Source organism: Mus musculus, chromosome 1, assembly GCF_000001635.26.
Source record: "Mus musculus strain C57BL/6J chromosome 1, GRCm38.p6 C57BL/6J".
Lineage (NCBI taxonomy): Eukaryota > Metazoa > Chordata > Mammalia > Rodentia > Muridae > Mus > Mus musculus.
The window spans coordinates 73,390,666-73,414,294 of record NC_000067.6 but is presented as its reverse complement, the minus strand read 5'-3'; the positions used below and the strand labels follow the sequence as shown (position 1 = coordinate 73,414,294).

Genomic DNA, 23,629 nt, shown 5'->3' with positions numbered 1-23,629 from the left:
AGTTAATCCTGGAGTTGGTCACTATGGGAAGAATAATTTCATGACCTGTGACAAGAGTTAAAGAAAGGGAGAGCAAGAGACAAGTAGTCGGAGGAGAGTATTAAAGATCCTTGAGAAAGCAAATAAAGGGGACATTCTGTCCCCTACATTGTCCCTATACCTATTATGTCATAGCAATATATACATATAACATACATATATATATATATATGGAGTCATTGTCTTTGGGAAAAAGCGATGTCCTTATCCTGGATTAGATTTAAAATCTGTCCCCTTGCTACTTACAACTCGGTGGCCTTGCACTTGGATTTCTAACATTTTCCAGAGAAGATAGTCCTGTGACTTTCATTATTTATTTGATGCAATTAAACTGCACTCAGTATCTAGGATCCCTCGCAAATAGTTCCTCTCAAGTATTAACCATGCATCCTAGTCCAAACCCAATGGAGACAATCAGAGCAGCTGCTATGTGCTGCGCACCTTGTCTACTTGACACATTGGCCCTGGTTGATTAACTGGGTGATTCCTGTTTCCTGCATCTCCATTTCTCATAGTTTGAAAGCCAGAAATCCATTGCTACTAAGTCAATTCTTCCCAAGTGTAGCTAATTCCCGTTCTAATAGAAAATGGAAGGAAATGGTTCTCCTCTGGGTCTCTTTAATCCCTTCCTTGGAGTGTCCAAAGAGTAGTGATGTTTTAGTTGTGTCATTTCTCAAAGAACTTCAAGCTCTTTGGAGACTGTCAGAGAAAAAGACAGGGACCAAGGCAGGAAGCTAGGAAAAGGCATCTTTGGGGTCAGAAAGAAAATGACATAAAAAGGGTGACAGCCTGTCACTGCAGAGGAGGACCGGATGGAATTCCCAGGGAAGACCCTTTCCTGTTTTTCATCAAAACCCTGGCTCCATTCAGTCACTTGTCTGCTGATTGACCTTTCAGACACTGAAAGATGGAAAAAGAGATTTTCAAGGTTATTTCACAGGGCTCAGTGTCTCCATAAATAAATTCCCCTCCTAGACTTATACCCCACCCCCAAACTACAGAAGACAGGCAAAATGGAAGATCAGAAAAGAAAATCTGTACAACAATAATGATAACAATGCTTGCCAATGTTTATTGAAACACTGAACTGTTTAGCTGTCATTTTCATCTTTGCACAACCTGTACTTTCCTGGGAAGAGAGGGCTGCAACTAAAGAACCTCCAACAGATTGGCTTGTGGGCGTGCCTGTGGGAACTGTCTGTATTAATAGGTGTAGGAAGGCCTAGCTCACTGAGGGTAGCACCATCCCTAGGCAGTTAGGCCTAGGATGTATTAGAAAGCTGACTGACCTTGAAACAGAGAGAGCAAACAAGTCAACAATCTTCCTCAGGGTTCCTGTTTCCCTCAGTGATGGACTGTTACATGAATCCCTTTCTTCCCCTAAGTTGCTTTCGTTCAATGTGTTTTGTCATAATACCAGGAGTCAAACTAGAACAAGCATTTACCATATGACAAACTGTTGTTTCTTTAATTCACTCACTGTATTTTATTAATCTAGCCCTCTTTCAAATGCAAGTGATAGGGCTTCCAGTTAGTTAAAGCATATTTCTGGCTCTGAACTACACTATTCCTTGATTTACAGGTACATTTGGTTGTTATGATGTCATTAAACTTAATCTTACTTTCCTTCCCTGAGCTCAGTTTATCCTGTCTTCTTTTTTCTAAAATAAGGTTTCTTATTTCTTAGTGGCAAACTGGAGGCAGGTAGTTCCAAGCTTAAATCCTACCCAGTCCCCATGAAAGATGAGTGCTATTTCTTTGTAGTGTTCTGATAAATAAAACAAATTTCATTAGCCTGGTTGAGTTTTAAGCTGTGTGGGTTTGAATAGGAATGTCCCCCATAGATTCATGTGTTTGAATGTTTTGACATAGGGAGTGGTACTGTTAGGAGGGTTGGCCTTGATGGAAGAAGTGCATCACTGTGGAAGCAGGCTTTGAAGTTTTATATGCTCAAGCTATGCCCAGTGTGGTATAGTCTCCTCCTGCTGCCTGATGATCAGGATCTCTTAGCTCCTCCAGCACCATGTCTGCCTATACAGTGCCATGCTTCCTGCCATGAAAATAATGAACTACAAATGGACTAAAACTGTAAGCCAGCCCCAATTAAATATTTTCCTTTAAAAGTGTTGCCATGGTCATAGTGTCTCTTTCATGGCAATAAAGCTCTAAGACAGAAGTCTACACTTGAACCTATCCATAGATATAGTTATACGATGTTCAGTTTCCCTGAGCCCTTTCCAGTTCCATCCCAGGGGGTATGGAGGGGATCAGCTCTACTCAAAGCATGAGGACTTTACTAAGTTTCTAAGAATCTATTCCATACTTGGTTCAGAGTCAGCCCAGAGAGATCCTGATATGAAATTTATGAGATAGGATTCCGTAGAAGTTACATTTTTCTAAAGGTCACATGTGCAGACAGCTGTCACCTTTGTCTTCTCCACTACTGACTCAGTTGACCATCAGCACCCCAGGCCACCAGCTAGCACTGAACTGAAGATTCTGTAGTGAATCTGTTTCCTGAGTCCTGCTTAAGCTACTCTTAGGAGGTCCCACTTCTGCTCTCATGTGTCCTGTACTCTCTGGTTCTCTGACAAGCTCTGACATGTCCAGGCTTGCCCAGTCCTGACTTGCACAGACAGCTAGGTGACCAACTGACCAGTGTTCTGCACCCTGTCATGCATCTGTCCCTGTATTTGTGAAAGGCTCTATTCTGACTAAATTCTCTAGTTCCCACCATACATACTGTGGCTACTTCCTTGACCACCCACCTATGAATACATTAGAAAACTAAACTCGCATACGTTCATGATGCTGGTTTCTTTCATTTTGTAGATGAGCCAGATCGGAAAATCAAATGGGTTAACATTTCTTATGGAATCTTTTTTGTATCCCAATAATAGATTCCACTCTTGCCTCTTATAGCCTATAGATGTATTGTGTGACAGATTCATTTCGTTTTCTCTTTTTTTTAAATGATTTTAAGAAGGGCAAGGGCAGAAAATGGGAAGAGACAGAGCAGGAGGAGGTTCTGACTGACTTTTATTAAAACAAAATAAGGATTAACCAGATAGTGTTGGTTGATGCTCTAGAAGAGAAACTGGGGGCCTTGCTGCATTTTATCTGCCAGTGTGAGGCCCTGTTTATGTTCATGGCATGTGAAGATAGGTAATCTGATTCTTCTGGGCTACCACATCTGTCATAGGAATGCCCCTCAAAACCTGCTATGGTCACTCAGTCAAACTTTCACCCACTTTCTGTCTTGGTTGGCACTTTTGAAGTGTTTCAGTCATGTTTGAGTCTCAGAAGTGAATTCAACATGTATTCCTTTGCTTGCTTTGGCTTTAAAAAAAATGAAAAGAGTCTCCAATCCCTTCCTTCAGACATGCTTGTGACCCCCCTGGATCATTGCAGGGTACCCACCAAAGCACTGGGAGTCTTTATGAGCATGAGTAGAATGACTCTTTCAAATCCTATTTATGCATCACTTAGTGCTAGGAGATTTGAGTGAGAGGGAAAGGAAATGAAAGCAGATTAAAATTAAAAAAAAATGAAAATGAGAACCAGGTGGCTTTCATAAAACATTCGTAAAGCAAATGAGTGGAGTTCATTAGGAAGTGGTGAAGAACCCCTCAGACACACTGGATGTGAGGATGGACGTCCCATCACTGGGAAGTTCCCTTTGGCAGGAAGAACCTGCCTACTGCCTGTGGTTTCACAGAAATGCTCAGTAAAAGGACTTCTTAAACAGAGGAGTAATGTGAACCAGTATAGGTGCTGGCCTCAAGCAAAATTAAGGGCAAGTAGGAAGGGTGTGGCCGTGGGTTTAGGTGGGAGTTGGAATGTCCACAGCCAACGAGTTCAGCCTAGTCAAAGTAGTGCGGCAACGGTATTTGTTGGGGGTTTGGGGGGAAGACTAGAGCCCACAAGGCTGATTCCCAAGCTCTGGCTAATCCAGAGTGCCCGTGTGAACCCCACTTCTCCTGATTCATTGTTGTCTTTAATAAAAGATGAAGCTGAGTGAAAGGATCTCTGACGAGCCTGCTGCGGTGTGCCTGGGCACAGTCTGGGGAACATAGGTAAGCTGGTTTCTGTTTGAATGCAGGTGGTAACTTGGGAGGAAGGAAGAAGAGAGTGACCTTTCTGAAGGGGCCCCAGCTAGTCTCTGTCCTGCTCCCATGCTTCTCTAGTGCTCCACCCTCAAGGGCAGGACCTTTTTAACCCCACCCCCACCTCCACCCCTGGCATCTGCCCTCCCTATCTCTTTGAACTATGTTGCCTGGTGCCTACATTTCCTGGCAGTGTATTGGCTGATGCCCTTAGGGGCAGTGTGGAAGGGGCATCTCTGAGCTGAGCAGATTAAGACAGGGATATGGGCCTCTCTGTGGTATTGTACTATGGCCAGACCAGAGTCAGAGGGCAATCCATGCTCTGGCCAGAGTACAGAGGTGACAGGGGCACACCCTGGGGCTCTCTGGAGTCCAACCAGCTCTGGAAACTTTCATGAATGCTGAATTCACTTGACACTTCACAGGAAAAGCTGAGCCTTGAGCCATCTTTCCTTTAGTAGTTCAATTTGGTTTTCCAGTTGCCTTTCCCAGCACAACCATCTGCCCTTGGACATGTGAGTATAAAGTAGTGATCTTATAAAGACCAAAGACTAATTTTCATGGACACACATGGTGAGATCACATGATCACAGCACCCACGCTCCCGTAGGCCAAAAACAGTTTGTATCTTTTCTGTCCTTGTCCCCAAATAAATTTCTAGTAATTGAAATTTTCAAAGAATCAGAAAGGATATTAAAGCAGAATTCCTTGCAGCATGCGTGGTTACCTTCAGGCCCACCTTCATCCTGTTTTGCCATTATCTTTATTGTTTTGTAAACTAAACTCATTATATCTAAGATAAACTCATTGTGATACTTGGATTTTCTTTTTAGATGGAAGCCATTTGTGGTGGCTTGTGTGAGAAACATACCCATTAGGCTCATGTGTTTGAATATCTGCTCTCCAGTTGGTGATGCTGTGTGGAGAAGTTATAGACCCTTTAGAAATCTTAGCCTTGCTGGAGAAAGTATGTCACTGGGGTCCATCCTTGAGGATTTATATCCTACTCCATATTCTGCTTCCTCTATGATGCCCATGTGTGGCTAAAAATGTAATTAACCAACTTCTTGCTCCGGTTGCTTGTTGTCATGCCTTTCTAAACATTATGGACTCTGGAATTGTAAGCCAAGGTAGTCTCTTCTAGAATTCCTTTTAATTTTTGTAAGTACTATACCCTAGAGGAGCGAAGTAACCTGGCACAGATCACAAGGATATGTAGAAGTGCCACTTTCAAGGGTGTTGTTGGTCTTGACTGTCATCAGTGCTGACAAACAAAGATGGCAGACACCAAAAAATATTGGGAAGAGTAGTGCTTAGATTCAGAACTTCCTGATTCAAATCCTTTTGATTAGAAGTATAGCCTTCGAAAGGATGGACCATCTAGTGATTGCCATATCCTGAGATCCATCCCATGATCAGCTTCCAAACGCTGACACCATTGCATACACTAGCAAGATTTTGCTGAAAGGACCCAGATATAGCTGTCTCTTGTGAGACTATGCCAGGGCCTAGCAAACACAGAAGTGGATGATCACAGTCAGCTATTGAATGGACCACAAGGCCCCCAATGGAGGAACTAGAGAAAGCACCCAAGGAACTAAAGGGAACTGCAACCCTATAGGTGGAACAACAATATGAACTAACCAGTACCCCGGAGCTCTTGTCTCTAGCTGCATATGTATCAAAAGATGGCCTAGTCGGCCATCACTGCAAAGAGAGGCCCATTGGACTTGCAAACTTTATATGCCCCAGTACAGGGGAATGTCAGGGCCACAAAGGGGGAGTGGGCGGGTAGGGGAGTGGGGGTGGGTGGGTATGGGGGACTTTTGGTATAGCATTGGAAATGTAAATGAGCTAAATACCTAATAAAAAATGGGAAAAAAAGAAGTATAGCCTTAAACTGATGACTTCCAGTTACCTTCTCTGTAAACCTGGAATACTAAAATTGATCCATAAGGCAGTGCTGTTTCAAAGAAACAATACAGGCAAAAATATATGACAAACACAGGTACTCAGTAACTCGATAAAACTTTGGCTAATACACACCCAGAATTAGCTGACTGGAAGGGTTTCTGTTGAGACCTACTGCTCAAGGGTGACACTGCAAGGGATTGCAAGATTTTGTTATGTTCCCTGAATAGCCAAACAAAGAGGAGACCATATGCTTTTGTGTTACAGGGATTACTGATTATTTTTTTCAGGAAATTAGCATACAATAAAATAATTTACGTGTGAGGCAATGTTCAGATCTCAGATAACAAAGGCAGCCAATTAGCCAGAATAATCCAGTCTTACTGACACAATCATTTCCATGTAAGAAGCCACACCTGCCAAACTCAGAAAAACAGATCCTTTGTGATTTTTCCTGGAGCCCCAGCATCGGGGAGCTGCCAGGGGGAAGGAAATGAATGCCCTTTTCAGTCCTCTTTAATTTCTTGGCCCCATATTCATCAAGATACTGAACATTTTCAGAAGGGGTCGGCTTCTTCCCGTCATTCTCTACCCCAGACCTTTTGCTCTCTAGAAGCTATTTAATGAGACATAACCAAGTTCAATTTTCCCTGAAATACCAACTGGGTTTGTCTTTGAACTTCACTCCCAGGCTCAGGTCTCTAGTTTCTTGTTTAACGTCCTAATTAGAAGAAAGTCTTGAGAGGAATTTTGTCCTGACTGAACAGATTTTTGACCAGTTATCAAGGCATGTCTTGGCTTCATCCTTATCCTCTTGCAACATGGCTCCCATGTGTGACAAGGCTGTGACCTGGATAGATACCAAACTGGCTCGAAGAAATTGTGTGACTTCTATGTGGTAAGGACAGCTAAACCCTAAAACCATGAGGGCTCCCGTACTCTTCTTAGTCAGCAAGAAGGCTCTACCCTCTCCACTTGTTCCCCACTGCCTCTTGGCTTCCTTCTTGCCTGTTCTCTATGACTGTCCATTGGAAGACATGTGGTTTGAATCCCTTGACAGAGCTAGGTCTGATCAGAAGTGAGGAGGGGCAGCCTTTGGATACTGCTCAGCAGTAGAACATTTGCTTACCATGCCCAAGGCTTCAGGTTCAATATCTAATGTACACATGTGTGCTCATATGTGTGTACATGCTCCCTCACTCGCTCTCTCTGTCTCCCCGTTTTAATTTAAAAATAATCAAAGTAAAAAAAAATAGTTATACAAAGGATAGAGCAAATCTTTTCTGAAAGTAGCTTTTAACTCCTCACAGATCTAGATGAAGACAGGAAATTAGTTTGAGTGCAATTTTTTTTAAGGTTCTTGTCAACATTGTTTGTTTTAATGAACAGACATGTAAGTAAGTCTAATTTTCCTGAAATATCACATGGTTCTCCTAAAATCTTTGAATTAATTTATTGATTTTTCTATTCACCAAACCCTCCGTGCCCATAGTGGATGATGTGTTAAAGGAGCACAGGTGTGACTACTCCAGTGTCTCAGAACGTTTACACATTCACTGAGTCTCGTTCAGAGTGCGGGCACTGCCCTGGGCTTGGAGTGATTTGTTTTGCCTCCCAACTTTGTAGTTCTGGATCATTACATTAAATAAGATAGAGCCTGGGCCTTATAATGTTTGGATTCAATAGCAGCTATTCTCAAAGTTAAAAATAAAGAGCTTATAAATGCATAGTGTGTCATTTAGTTTGCCAATACCAGAAGAATCCAACCAAGGCTACATGTAATTTCTGATGTAACTGAGTTTGTATGTGTTCCTGTCCAAATTTACTTTTGCCTCACTTCTTTTCTCTTTCGATATGCTTCCTGATCTTATTGGATAAGTAAGACAACTTTTATTATTTTATGTTTTTTTTTTTCCTACAGAGATGCTCTCTTAAAAGAACTAAGTCTGGATTTTTGCAGCCTGTGGCATTAGTTTATTGCAATTAGAAACTAACAGACTGGGATGTAGCTCAGTTAGTAGAGTGAACCTGAGTTTAATCTTGGGCATGATAAACATGGGTGTCAGGATAACCTTGGGTGTGTTGGCAATTTCCTGTAATGCACGCACTGAGACTGTAGCACAGAAGAACCAGAAGCTCAAGGTCAGCTTTGGCAACAAGCAGATAAATAAATAAGCATGTTCTTTATTTTATACAAAAGGATTAGAGATGCGGCTCAGTGTGAGATCATCTCTGCCTATCATGTAAGATAGGCATTTGGGTTCAGTGGCCAGTACCATAAAATAAAGTAAAAAAACAAAAGAACAAACAACAAAAGCTCTTTATTCTGGGCTGGAACTGTAAATCAGTAGAAGAAGGCTTGCTTACTATGTGAGACACTCGATTTGATCCACAGGCACAGGCAATATAATTACAACATCAACATCATCATCAACAACAACAACCTATTATCTTACCATTCCTTGCATTGCCAAATTTTGCTCTTGTCGTTATTTCTGATTTTTATTGATATTGTTGAAAGTGTCTTTCACTGACTACAGAATTGTGCCTAATATTTCATTCTTTTGGTGCTACATGTAGCCTCGTCTACTCATTCCATTGTCTCTTGACTTTCATAATTTCTGTTGAAAAGTCAGTTATCATTCTTATTGCTCATTGGAAGACAAATAAACCTTCCCCATGCTCCCATGTCATTGAGTTTTTCTATTTTGATTCCCAATTTAGACGCTCTATGCTTGCATAAATGTTGCATTCATTTTCCTTAAAATGCATGGATATATATTAAAGTCCATGTGATCTTTGTCAGGTTTTGAATATTTTTGGTCATCATTTATTCCAATGTTGCTTCTCGGCCATTTTCTCTGTTACCTCCTCTGAAATTCTATTTGTACTTGTGTTCAGCCATCTGAGAAACATCAAATGCCTCTTAACAATATTTTCTATTATTTGATCCTCTTCCTGTACCTCAATTTGCACCTTATTGAATTATTAATTTCAGACATGATGCTTTTTTATTTTCAGAACATTTATTTGTTTTAAAAACACGTATAATTTTAGAATACTTCTTTAAAGAGTTTCTGTTTTATTCTTTGCTATCTTTTGATTTCTTGAAAATGTTAATTATACTTATTTTGAAGTACTTAACTTCTAACTTCAATATTTGGCTAATTTGTGTTTTACCACAGATTCTCCACTTGAGATTCACATCTAATAACAAGGGTCTCCTTTCCTCCGGTAGAGCAGGCAAGTATTTGATCATTCTAGCACAAGTGAGGCTAAGACCCCATTTGCTCTGGATTTCTGAGTTGCCATGTGTGACTCTTTGGCTTTTAACTAAGAGCCTTACCCTTGAAGGTGGTGAGAATTTTAATCTACAGTTGAACTGTAATAAATACTATATATGAATCAAATTATACAATATAAACTCTCATATAATGTTTTTCATCTTGAATCTTCATCCTTGCATCTTTATCCTATTGCCAAAAGTCAGTATTGAGTGAAACCGTTTGACATTGTACAGCACCTTTTGAAGGCTTTAACTTAGATGTTATTTAGGGCTCTGATTTTTAGTTTGCAATTTTATCAAATGATATCATCTTGAAATAAATAAGATGCATGTATAGATACAACAAAGAACAAAAAATAGAATAAGTTATGATTCTATAACATATTCTGATATTATCCCATCCTCACAATTTAGAGTTGACTTTAAAGCAAATATAAATTCCAATTTATACAAAAAGGCAAGTTCAAAATAGGAATGTTTGTGAGTGGCTGAACTTCCCATGATCTTGGTTTCCATTAGCTTACAACAAAGTATAGAGAAAAATAGTTAATCCTGTATTTCAGGGAAGCATAGTTCATAGCTATTTCAACCCAATAGAGTTATTTCTAGGAGTTAGGAATCCCAAGTCAGTAGCTTCACGGGGATATCATTAGGCATTCAGTGTGCGTGCATATGTGGGTGCATGTGTGTATGTCTATTGAACTGACAGGTTGAACAGCCAATTGGAATAATTTTCAATGCTAATAGTCTTCACATAAAGCGTAATGATGGAACATTTTGAGAAAGCAATTGAGTCCTAGAATCTGCTGTCAAAGTGGGTACTTTAGAGACCTCTCCTTTGCAAGTAGTAGGTAAGATCCTGAGAGAATCTAGTCAGTTTTCCCTATCAAGAGTTAGTGCTTCCTGACTTGCTCTGAGAAATTCCTACTAGTAGCCAGCTGTTAGGAATTCATCTGTGAACACCAACTGCAAATGTGTGCTGTCAACATTTAACAAAAGCTTATCTCACAAGAGACGGTCAGAGTTCTGTGTTTGGTACAAGTTTGTGTGGCTAAATCAATAGCTATCCTCAGCCTTTCTTTGTTGTTTGTTTAGAATTATATCACTTTGGCTTATACAAAAATCTCCAAAACAAATTCAAGATAATTTGCTACATTCATATTATTCTTCATGATCTATGAATCTGAGTTTTTTCCTAGTCATAACCCAGATTTCCTTCCTTCTTTCCTTCCTTCCTTCCTTCCTTCCTTCCTTCCTTCCTTCCTTCCTTCCTTCCTTCCTCCCTCCCTTCCTTCCTTCCTTCCTTCCTTTCATTCTTTCCTTCTACTCTTTGTGTCTTTATTTTTATCCAGTTTTCATCATAATGCTAACATTTATTTTGTAAGCCACCCCAAATCTTACTGAGTGTCAGGTAACATATAATATGTAAGTAAACTAGGTGTAAATCTGCTCAGAAAGCTCTGAATTTATCTCAGCTCTGTCCACACCTCTATAATTCAAGTATTTAAAAGCTCTCATTTTGAATGATCAAGAAGACATTTCATTATTAGCCTTCCCAATTTTCCCTTCTTTCCTGACAAAATTTGCTTTTATGGGCACTATGGTTTTGAGTTGCATAAGAGCCCAATCTGACCTGTCATGGTTGATTGACAACTTGGCAGGATTTAGACTCACTTAGAGTCAGATCTCTGTTGGGGAGTTTCTAGATGGGGTGAATCAAGGTGGGCACACTTGCTCCAAATGTGGGCAGCACCCATTTTACAAGGTAAGGTCCAAAACAGAATGAAAAGAAAGGAAGCAGAACACTAATATTTATTTTCTCTGTTTTCTGTCAGACAATATGACTGGCTGCCTCAAGCAAGATCTTACTGTCAGTACCATGGTAGACTCTGCCTGAAAGTGTGAGCTATAACAAACCTGTCCTTCCTTAAAACACTCCTCAGCAAGTATTTGTTCACAGCAATGAGAAATACAATGCAGTCTAATATAGTTACCAGTCAGTTTTCCATTGCTGTGACAAAACACCAAAGAGAAATAGTTTAAAGGAGGAAAGGTTTTCTTTAGGTCGCAGTTTCAGACATTTCAGTCACAAGATCCTTTGTTTCTCAGCTGTGATATGGCAGGACACATGGTGGAGAGCAGGAGGGGGGACATAAAATAGGGAAAGTTGATCAAAAAGGATTAGAAGAGGGAAGGTTTTGGGAAAGAGATAACTTTCAAAGATGGCCTCCACTCACCTATTTTCTTCAAGGTAGCCCCGTACTTCCTTCCTAACAGCTTGTCCATCTTTGAGTGGATAAATGAAATTAGTGTCTTCATGGGTTCACTTCCTCTTAATAACATTACCACAGCAGCGGGCATCAAACCTTCAATGCATGAAATGTTAGAGACATCTTATATCTAAACTCAAATCCACAAGTTTAATATAAATCAAATATGTAGACAAAATAGATTAAACAAACTAGAGAAGACATTTGGGGGTAGTAACACCTGCTGGGTTGCTTAAGTGTCTTTTTAAATGGTTGAAGTAAGAGAACAATTTTTAAAAAGTAAAACTCTAGAATGTATCAGAGTCTATCCCTTGGAGAATCTATGGAATGGAACCTGGCCAGGTGCAGGAAGGAGGAGGTGTCAGCAGATGTTGAGATGCTGTTTGGGTTGGAGCATCTTCCACTATGAAATCTTGGTAAAAAGAAATGATTCCTAAACCAGATGTCAAAACGCAGCCCAGAATTAACACAAGGGCACATTTTCCATTTCAATGCAACCCCCACAGAAGTGAGGAGAGAGGATCATAGTGGCCAACTGAGGCTAGGTATTGGCATTCTCATTAGGGGGTATCTGTAATGGGAAAGTATTTCCCTTGTGAGACCAGTGAACATTGCTTTGCCATGAGAGCCAGGACAGAAAGGTCTTGTTTCTGAGCATGAGAAAAAGAACTAATGAATGCATCAAGAAGCCATTGCTTTATGAGCACAAGTAGGCCCATGGCCCTCATGGAAAATTCCTTCAGACAGGCTTGGAGATGCTCTGGTGTAGCAGCAAGTGTGGTGTCATCACGATGCTTCTCTTGTTGCCAAGTGTGAAGGTGCCTAGGTATGAAGGAACCTAGAAACTACCTTCCTTCCAGACCCATAAAATCGGAGCCAAATCATATTAAAGCACCAACATTGCTCTTTAGATGACAAACCATTGAGGACTAAGTGGGAGGGCCAACACTGAAATTCTGGGACTCCCCATTCTTTCAATTGATTGGCCCCTAGTGTGACCAGAGTAACACTCCTTCTAGCTTGATTTCTTACTCCAGGGAGTGCACTTTTAAAAGGTGAGGAAAGAAGAGCAAAGATTCCCTCCATTGTCTTCCATATGCAAATATTTCTGGGGAAAAGAACAACCAGGGGTAGACAGGAGAACACAAGAGAGACAGTGTCTTCCCTTGAAGTGAAATTACTTTATTTAGAAACACAGGCCGTGATGTGCAATGGTAACCAAGTCCCCATCAATTATATAAGAGGTCACTTCTCCTCCTCCTTTTCTTCCTCCTCCTCTTTCTTCTTCTCTTCCTCTTCCTCCTCTTCTTCCTCCTTCTCTTCCTCTTCCTCCTCATTCTCCTCCTCCTTTCCCCCATCTCTCTCTATTAAGGGACATAAGGCATTAAGAGGTAACAAGCCTTCCTTTCTTGGAGAAGCATTCCTCTACATAATGAGAGAGCTGGACACTGGCTAGGGAGACAGAACAACATGAGGACTGTACATGGACAAAGGAAAGTCTTTGATCCAAATTATCACAATTGAGACGTATGTCTGTGGAACCATAGTTAGGTGACATTTACAAAGTCACTAGGGCTTGACAGGGTGAATTATGAATGGTTGCCTAAAGGTCCATCAATCTGCTGGCTCTGGCCAAGTGGTCACAGTGGTTGAAGTTCGACCTGAATGTCATTTCTCTTCTCAGGTGTAACATTTCCCAATTCTGAGTCAGCCCTCATGGTCCCTGAGTTATCAACATATCTGCCTCAGGGAAACTGCCATATCAATGTCACTCAATGGGATTGCTAGGGAAGAAAAGCCTGCTGAAGCCTTTTTAGAGTGTGGAGTTGAGGAAACTTAAACAATAGGGTAAGTTCAGAGATTGAGGTGCCATAAAATGGGTCTGAACCTTTGTGAGGGAGACATGGGAGGCTTTAAGAAAACCTACCCAATCTATGCCAGTGACTTCATATTTAACCATCCTTACAGCTCTGGGAACAAAGCCCTACCAAGAAGCTTGCAAGTTGGAGTTAGTTCAAGAAAAGTAAGCTGGCACTGTGATGCTGGGGGTCAGAAGAAAACTAGATGGCAATCTAAGTACTTACCCTAGAAACGGTTCCATTTACACTGTCTGTCAGGGTCTCTTGCAGGTAGCTACATGCAGCGATGGTAGACTACAAATGATAATAAGAACTATCTAGGTATCTTAGCTACTTGTTTCCTTGCTGTAGCAGAATACCCAGACAAAGGCAGTTTAAGAATGGAAGCATTTATTTTGCCTCACTGTTTCAGTGTACAGTCAGTGGTCCATGGCAGGGAAGTCATAGTGGTGGCTGCCAGAGGTGGCTGGTCCCATTGTATCCACAGTTGGGAAGAAGGGAAGGATGAATATCCATACTTATCTAGATTTTTCCTTTTTTTCTGCAGCCTAAGACCCCAGCCCAAGGTGGTGGCACCCACTTTAAGGATATGTCTTCTCAGCTCAATGAACATAATCAAGGTAACTTGTTGCCAGTATGGCTGGAGGCCTGTCTCCTAGGAGAGTCCAGATCCAGTCAACTTGACGGTCAACCTTAACTATCACACCAAACAATCTCCATTTTGAACAAAGGAACAAAGTAGGGGATAATTCGGAGGGCAGGATTGTCAGAGAAAACAGACATCAATTCACTCTTCTTTTTCGGAGCAATGACTTTATCTAGAGACAAGGGAAGTCAGGAGAGGTCTTGTGGCAAGATCTCCACAAGGCCCCACTGGACATCCTATTGGCTGTTTAAGAGAAGCTCTGACATTCCTAAGGCAGAGAACACAACAGTGACCATGGATGAGATGCTTTAGCCACATTGATGACAAAACATATATCCTGCAATACTTATTTTTCTTAAATCATTTACCAGTAGTAGTGTGTAGACCTGTGGGGGAAGGCCAATATTTACTCAAATTAAAAGAATAGGACTAAGGCTTTAGCTCTGTGGTAAAGTGCTTGTCCAGCGTGTGCAAAGTACTGAGTTAAATCTCCATGAGAACTGAGAGAATGAGCCCTTATCTGCTGTACAGTTGACTGGAACCCCACAGGTAAAGCTGGCTGTCTCAATGGCTCAGGTATTTATCTGGCGGTCCTTTGGGTTTGATTTGCTTTCTGTATAAACGAGGTATTTTGCTTTTGATTTGGCCTTGCTTTGTCTGACGCTACAGTTTGAGTCCACAAAGCCCATTTCTTCCTGACCACTCTCTCCAGCTGGAACCTATCTTGCTAGAGCCTGTCTGATTGTCAGTGCGGGGGCTCAGAGCCCTGTCTCTGAACCATACAAAATCTGTTTTCTCTCCAGGAGAGCTAAGTGTTAACACTGTCCTGAGAGCATTAGCCTTGTAGGAAGATTGATAGAGTTCAGAGTGCAGAGGATAAAGCTTGCCTGGGAGGAGCAGGGGTGGGTTGAGCTGTGGCAGCAGGGCCCTGAGGCAGAGGGAACCAAAAAGATTGCTCAGAGAATTTCTGCTTTCCCCATTGCCTCTTCCATCTTTATTTTAAATGCAGTTTGATGTCTGTATAGAAATGTGGAGATAGATGAAGAAGCTAAACCATACAAGATGCTAAAACGTACCTGAAAACGCAGCAAGACCGAGAAAATTGGATTACCCAGGGACAGCACCCATAGAGTTGGCAGGCTTCTGAGGACAAGCAACACTGGGGGAGGAGCGCAGATGCAGGTGAACACTCTGAGAGCCTCAGGGGTATGCTTGAACAGCAATGGTTGTTAAAATTCCTTTCTTCCCAAGGAGGCTGAGCCTGTTGACAACCTAATTCATTTTCCTAAGAGAGGGTGCAGCAAACTATTTTTGCAAAGTGAAAAGCTGAGAGCATCTACCAAGGGCCACTGTCTTCCATGATTTCTCCATGTACATTGAAACGAGTTAGAAAGTAGACCTTTATAGGAACACACCAAAGCATTTATGTGGTCCGGCGCATCTAAGGCGAATCCCACCTCCAGTGTCTTTTCAACTTAGAAACTTTGCTTCTGAAGTGGATAAGTCTTTTGGGCAGATTTGTTTTTATCGTCCATATAAAATCTCTCATGTTTCCTTTTATATATGGCCTGAAGCAAGTCAGAGGGACAGGTGAGGTGGTACACTCTCCTTTATAAATGCATCATTATCTCAAGCAATCAAGCGCAATTCAGCTAATTACTCATTGTTTCAGGAATATTATGGGCTGTTGATAATAACAGGTGTTATCTCTTTTTAATACTCCTGCCACCACTAATGTTGATCCTCGTGAGAAGGACAGTGGTCAAATGTATAGCATTTAGGGGATTACTGAAAAAGCACAAGACAATTACCAGTATTCCAAGGCATTCTTCTATCAAAAAGTGTTTTCAATTAATTCAGATTCCACTATTTCAGTAGAAAAGAGAAAAATCAGAAGATAGAACCTGGTAGGCATTAGAGATTCTTTATAAATCAATTTACAATCAAATACAGTATTAGCCTCCCATAATCTGAATGGGTTTCAAGGAATGAATGTTTGTTTCCCTGTACCCCAATTCATATACTAAACTCATTCCTTCTGCATTGGTTTTTGGGGGCTTATGATCATAAAGATATGATTCTGATGATAGTACTCAAAATGCTCTTTAAAAAGGAACCATCATTTGTGGATGTTTGTAATACAGAGTGATCTATTGAAGGCATCTGAAAAGCAGGCAGAGTCTTTATCAGACACTCTATCTCCTGTTAACCCGCTTTTCAGTTGCTGTCTACCAGAACTGTGAGAGATTCATGTTAAGTCACCAGCTCTGTGGCTATAGTTGGCCAGGCTGGCTATAATTATCATTACATAATGTACACTTTCCATAGCAAGATATTTTGACCGGTTGGAGGGTTTTTAACCTAGGTGCTCCTAACAGCATAGTGCTTTGGTGTGTTCCTATAAACGCCTACTTTCTACAGCGGAGGGCTTCTCCCTCATTCCTCATTCCCCACACGCTGAGCTGTACAGTTTGCTTCTGAGTTTAGGAGTTCTAGGCAAATGACTTTCTTTAGTCTACTTTTACTTTCTATCTATGTAGCCATGAATATGTGAAGGAATGGAGACATACGCATTGCCCTAGCCCATGCCAAGAGATTAGACTGTTCCCAGCTGAGGATAAACCACAGACCTAGGCGAGAAGGCTGATGAGAATGAACTCACTCTAAGGAAGGGGCCACTGAGACTAACAAACAAGGCTCCACTCCTGCAGTTAAATCATGAGAAAGGAATACAAAAACAAACACCAGGCTGCTTAAGCTGGAACACACCCAGACCCAAATGAGCAGGTGTGTCCTCTGAATAAAGTGATGGAGCTATTTTGGCATAAATAGGGTCACACGTTGGTATTCCATCAGTGAGCTGAAATACAGAAGATATTTCATCATTGTCGTTGTCGTTCACTGCATTGGGCTGGGAAATGGACTCATGTTTTTGTCATCTCGAGGTCACCTTCACTTTGCAGGTAGCTTGAACGCTTAGAAGATCGCCGGAGTGCCTGCACCAATCCTGTGTCTGTCTTCTGTTGAATGGAGCATCGGGGCTCCTTCCTTGGTTAAGATGATTGAGCAGAAAGGATCCATTCACAGTTTCAGCAGCATCTCTGGAATGGCTATGTGAAGGAACACTGCAAAGAGCTGGAATTCCAGGTAGCATAGCAGCTTGGAGCATAGGTACTTGTACCATCTGGTTAGTAACTGCCATTTGAAGGAGTTTGCAACACAGTATGTCCAATTGCCTCACTGTACCCAGGTCTATCCTAGTTTCCTGGGGCACATACTTATCTTACAAGTGGAAATAGAACAGAAAACATATACATAGGCTATTGTGATTTGAATGTGAAATGATGCACAGATGTTGGACAACTCATCCCCAGTTTCGGGAGCAGCTCGGGGCATAGTATCTGTACCATCCGGTTAGAAACTTCCATTCAAAGAAGTTTGCATCATGGTGTGACCAGGTTGTTTCAAAGGTGGAGAACTTTTAAGACTGTGGCCTTGCTAGCAGGAAAGGGTTGCTGGGGGTGGGCCTGGAAGGTGATATCTGCCTTAGTTCCAGCTAAGCACTCTGGTTTCTGGCTCTACAAGATGTGAACAAGTGTCTTAGTCAGGGTTTCTATTCCTACACAAGACATTATGATCAAGAAGCACGTTGGGGGTGGGGTGGGGAGAGGGTTTATTCAGCTTACACTTCCACACTGCTGTTCATCACCAAAGGAAGTCAGAATCAGAACTCAAGCAGGTCAGGGAGCAAGAGCTGATGCAGAGGCCATGGAAGGATTTTAATTACTGGCTTGTTTCCCCTGGCTTGCTCAGCTTGCTCAGCTTGCTTTCTTATAGAACCCAAGACTACCAGTCCAGAGATGGAACCACCCACAATGAGCCCTACCATCCTTGATCACTAATTGAGAAAATGCCTTACAGTTGGATCTCATGGCGGCATTTCCTCCAGGGAGGCTCCTTTCTCTGTGATAACTCCAGCTTGTGTCAAGTTGACAAACAAAACCAGCCAGTACAAGTCACACTATAACCTCCCAATGTCACTGAATGAGCTGTTGGAGACCCACCATACCTTTCTTGCAATGATAGACCAATACCCTCTAAAATAGTGGTTCTCAACGGGTGGGTCATGTCCTCTTTGGGGTCCAAAGACCCTTTCACTGGAGTCACAGATATCCTGCGTAAATATTTACATTATGATGATTCATAACATAGCAAAATTAGTTATGAAGTAGCAATGAAAATAATTCTATGGTTGGAGTCTCCACAACATGAAGAACTGTATTAAAGGGCTGCAGCATTGGAAATACTTAAAAATATTATCAGTGTATCATAGTGATACAATGAGCAAAGTTAACTGGACCGGATCCAAACAACACAACACTTAAGGCAGTCTTTCTCTCATCATGACTTACAACTTCCATGTGCTTAAGAAAGCGTCTCCTCAGACTCCTAGCTAGATTACCTCACTGGGCTAACCTGGTACAAGGAATTGGACATTTTGATGAGCCACCATTGAGAAGGATAGATTAGAGAAAGACTAGAATAGATTGTGTGTGATCTCTAGCACCTGGCACGTTCCCCCTTTCTCCCCACTTCATACGTTTTCTCTCTCTAGACAGGACATGGTGAAGTGGATTCTGTCCAAGAGGAGAGAGCAGGGCCTTCAGGAAAAACAGGTCCCTATTCAGGGAAGTGAAAGCGTCTGAGACGTCTCTGGATTGTCCATTAAGCAGCACTCTAAAAGGTGGACTGATTCCTGCCCCATGGAAACTCTTCATGATGAAGGGTTAATGCAGGACTTTAAAAAGTCCCTCCCGTTTCCAAAATGAACAGTTTGTCTTGAAGGAGGGATTTTGTTTTCTTTTCATACTGGACCTAAATTTGGCATCCTATGGAAGTTTTATTGCATGACATTCCATCAGAGCTCAGCCAAGTCTCCCAGGTCAGGAGCAGCAGCTGAGAAAAGTTGAATGAATGGCCTACTTTCTCTCTTCATTCCTTTCCTTAATTCCATATGTTTCTCAATTTCTCACTTATAAATTTAATTAGATAAATATTTTTAAATATGGAGGGTAGAGACTTTGAGAACTCTGTGGGTCTGAAATAAACCTCTGTGGTTTATGGCACTTACAGCCTCTGCTATGCATTTGGAGAAACACACAGTGGAGAGCCATTGAAAGGAAGATGGATCAGGATTTACTGAAAGAGAAGAAAGATCTTCCGTGCCTAATCATGTGGAGTGGGGGGCGGAGGGGTTGGGGATGGGGGGTAGTAGAGAAGCCATAGGAATGTGGATAGCCCTGGGAGATAACACTCTTAGAATAAGTGGGTAATTGTGTTTATGGGAATGGGGATATTTATATGATGGGTTTCTTGGATTAACTTCAGGGAAATGAGAAAAGGCTCACTGAGTGTTTACTTGGAATTTCGTTAGAGGTGCACTTTGTCTCCTGTGTCAGCACCAGATCCCCAGGAATGAGACTGCAGATGTCTTAGACAAGGTTTCAGGGAAATGCCTCCAAGGGATCCAAGAGGGAAACAAGACTTGTGCTCTAGCCTAATGTTACAGGAGGTGCTAACTCAGTGTTTGTTGACTGTGTGGCCTTCAGCCAGGAAGTGAAATTCTAACCAGTTAGTAGGCTTTTAGAATGAAGCTTCCTTTTCATGGAGGTGTGGATGGGATGGGCTAGCAACTCTGAAACCACTCTCTGTGAATTTTAGCAGTGAGCAAAAACCAAGGATCTCTACTGTAGACAATGCTCTCATTTTCACAGAAGGTCCTTATTTACATGTTTATGATAAAGGAGATAATCAATCCAATGGTATCAAGTGAGCACTGTAGTTCTCAGCGTGAGCTCATGGCACTCTGAACATAGACCTCCAGAAGGACTGATTGATGTGTCTGGTCACAAATATAGAGATGGATGCCCACTACAAGTGTATGCATTTGTATTCTAGCTTTGTCATTTTATGAGGCCTAACAATAATGGGTCAGGGTAGCAGCAAACACATCAAGCATCCAGTCTCCGTTTCTAAACACATTCTCTACTAAGAGGAATTTAAGTTTTTTGAAGAAATGCTGGGCTCTGTGGCCAAGGGAGGAAAATTAAAAGACAAACCTACAGCATCTTTTCAGTTTAGAAAGTAACAAGATGCACAAAGAAAGATGGGGGGGGGGGCAAAGGTTTCAGCTTGTGGGAGCTTCTATTGGCCAGCTCTGAGCATGAATTTAGCTAAGAGGGTAAGAGGGTTAAGTGTTATTTGAAATATTATAGCCTATTGACTAAAAGCTGAATCCACTGTCAGCTAAAGGATAATGAGGGACAGGCCATCTTTATATCTGAAAGCCAACAAATACATGAAGAAGGGATGATGAAATGAGAAAATTACCGTTTGGCAGAATGGAGAGCATGTGTCTAGACAGGGTTTTTTCACACCAGTTTATAGGATCTCAGGGAAGCTGCTAACTGACCTTTGAGAAACAAGTATTTGAGTTTTTGTAGCACCAATTATAAACCTAGGCAGTGACATGTTTCCCTAATGGGACTGTGTCAAAGGCTACCATTTAGGATGATGTTTTGGGTGTGGATGTAGGGTCCCTGCCCTGCCATGAATGCTGGTGATTTCACCCCATGTTCATACTGATCCTTAACTCTGAAGGCAAGTTAAAGAGTCCCTTATAACTTAGTCAGGTCCTTTGGCTCTAAGAGACACTGATTCGCTCAGAGGTAGCGCGCACATTCTGTCCCACCTACAGATTCTTGAGCTGTGTCACATTTATAAGATGCATGGGGGGTGGGAAATGAATCAAGTAGTTGGGAAGATGCTCAGTCATCAAAGTGCCTGTTGTGCAAGCCTGTGGTCTTGAGTTCAATCCCTGAGAACCCACATCAAAGTTGCTCACAGCCGCATGCACTGGTAACTTCATCCTTGGGGCTCCCTGGTCAGCCAACCTTACCAAATTGTTGAGATCTGGGTCCCAGTGAGAGATCCAGTCTCAAGAAACAAGATAGAAATATTGGAAGAAGGACTCCTCTGACCTCTACATTCATAGGCACAAATGGGCACCCATTTTTGCATACACTCCTGTAAACACACACACACACACACACACACACACACACACACACACACCCCAGATAAAGTAGTCAGTAATAAATCTTAAACTAGTCATCCAGGAGATAGGAAAATTTATCTGTTTCCATGTTATAATCTAGTTTCGCTGGAAAGGGGCAGCGGCGGTGGCGGCGGCGCGGGGGGGGGGGGGCGTGGGGGGGGTGTTGATTCTTGTAATCACATGAGATCATTCAGCTCTGTTCAGTTCTGTCTTCTCTCCCGTGTAGGAATGACAGGGAACATGCTCTAGGAAACAGAACCCTAGAAAACACTTACTGAATTTGAATGTTGTGTTGCTTTCTGATATCTGTGCTTGGGATTCCGAATGACTCCAGTTGGATTTGATGGGACTCAGGGTAGCTGGAGAAATGAGGGGGCAAGGCACACACATGGTGCATAAGCAGGTCAGCCAACCACATAAACCGGCACCTAACTAGAAACATCTGCACAGTGAAAAGTTGGGTATCTGGAGCCATCATGATTGGGTAGGAAGGAGATCACTGCCTTCCCCAGGAGGCCTTCCTAAGATTTGTGAGATGGCAAGAATGAGAATGGGAAGTGGGGAGACAGAAGGCCTCGTCCTGTCCTGAGTATCGAGTCCCTGCTGACTCTGAGAGTCCGCTTACTCTTGCAAGGTCACACACATTTATTTATGTTACAGTCCGGCTGGAAGAAACATGGAGCACTCTGGGGGTATTAACAAGGAAGAAATACAAATCGGATTTGAGCAGAGGGAAGAGAAGCCTCGGCCAGCTGCATGGGAACAGGAAGGACATTGCATGCTACTTTAGCTGGTCTCTTTCCTGCTGGGAAAAGTCAACGCGTAAATGATAAAATTTATAGTGCATGGAGGGTTGAGAGCCAGACTCGCATCATTTGAGTCTGAATTCCGGTCCTGAATAGAATGCTATTGTCTCCCTCTGTCCCCCACTTCCAATGGAATGGGGCTGCTGCTGAGTGGCATCACAGTCTTCTCACAGAGTCGGAGGCATTAGCAAAGGCAAGGCTTTGTTTGGGGAATGAGACATTGACACTGATCTTTAGTTAAAATGGTCTCAGGAACAGTTATGTCATGGCATCATCCATTTCTAGAAGAGGACGGGTCTTAGAAAAGCTGAACTGCAAGTTTCTTATCCATAGGGCAAGATGGGCACAGAAGGAGGAAGGTATGCTCCAGTCTTTCAGGAAGACTCTGCAGGAAGGATACCGTGGACAAGGGCTGAAAAATCTAAATCCCAACCTTGAAAAGATCATGTGACAGATACTGCCTTGCCATGTACATGCCCGGATGATCCATCTCTCATGTCAATGCCCGTTCTCATCTGAAAAGTACCCAGCTTGATCACTCACCTGAGCCACCTGAAAGATGGGAGCCAAATCCACTTCCTGCTCAGGTGTCAGGGGAAGGAGAGCCCATTCTGTCCTGGACTCAGCAGCTGCCAAGACCCTGAGGGCTTGAGAAAAGGAACTCTGATGACCTGATGACTTTCTTTGTTGTTGTTATTGGTTTGTTTTGCTTTGTTTTGTTTCTTAAACGATAGTGACTTTGTTGGTACTGTCACGAAACCCTCAAAGCATGTGAGTATGAGGGATGATTGTGAGCAATGTGGTTTAAAAATGGAGTCTGAGCATTGGCCCTGCTATTGACTACCTCAGGGGATAAAATGAAATAGTTGAGCAAAGTGCTGTCTTTATACTAAAATAACCACCATTCGTTTAAAATGTACTGATGCTATCTCATCACTTCTGTTTCTAGAATAAGTCAAAACCAGCGTGTGTGTGTGTGTGTGTGTGTGTGTGTGTGTGTGTGTGTGCATGTGGAGGGGGCAGAGATCATTGCTGGATTCTTCTATTGCTTTCCACCATGTCAGAAGCAAGGTCTCTCACTAAGCCTGCAGCTCACTCTTAGGACAAGAGCAGTTGGCCAATGGGATCTAGAGACACTTCAGTGTTTACCTCCCCAGTGTTAGGGGACAAGCATGTGTCACCTCCCCAGCCTTTTACATATTTGCTGCAGCTCTCACCACTGGTCTTCATGGTTGTGTGGCAATCACTTTAATGACTGAGCCTTTTCCACAGCTTTCTTCTGTTAATGTTAAAAGGCCAATCTAGGGGCCAGTGAGATGGCTCAGCAGGTAAAGGCACTGTATTTCCTGCCAAGCCTGGCAACTTAAGTTTGGTCTCTGGGACCAAATTCTCTGGAGAGAATTATAAATTGAGCTCTCTCCTCTACATATGCACAAAGACACCTGTGTAGCCCAAATAAAATAAATAGGCAGTTTAGAAAGGAATTATGCATACATTTCTTTCTCTTGATGCCCTTGTATCCTCTGCCATCAATCCTGTGAATAAATGCTATATAATCTCTTTTAAAAATTAGAGACATAGTCCTGTGT

At 42.1% G+C, this 23,629-nt stretch overlaps 2 long non-coding RNA genes across 2 annotated transcripts in view; one reads left to right on the top strand and one right to left on the bottom strand.

Annotated features, from left to right (window-relative positions):
- The window catches only part of D530049I02Rik (RIKEN cDNA D530049I02 gene), a 31,812-nt gene extending 16,485 nt beyond the window's left edge, over window positions 1-15,327 (bottom strand). Inside the window, exons 1-2 of the long non-coding RNA NR_040605.1 lie at window positions 15,194-15,327; window positions 11,580-11,708 (exon numbers count right to left, since the gene is read on the bottom strand). This is a non-coding gene — a long non-coding RNA (RIKEN cDNA D530049I02 gene). The remainder of the gene's footprint in view (window positions 1-11,579; window positions 11,709-15,193) is intronic.
- Window positions 6,726-22,910, top strand: Pinc (pregnancy induced noncoding RNA). Its single transcript, NR_003202.2, has 5 exons — window positions 6,726-6,954; window positions 9,242-9,299; window positions 14,019-14,091; window positions 17,081-17,264; window positions 21,895-22,910. It is a non-coding gene; the product is annotated as a pregnancy induced noncoding RNA (long non-coding RNA).
- Window positions 22,911-23,629: the final 719 nt, after the last annotated feature.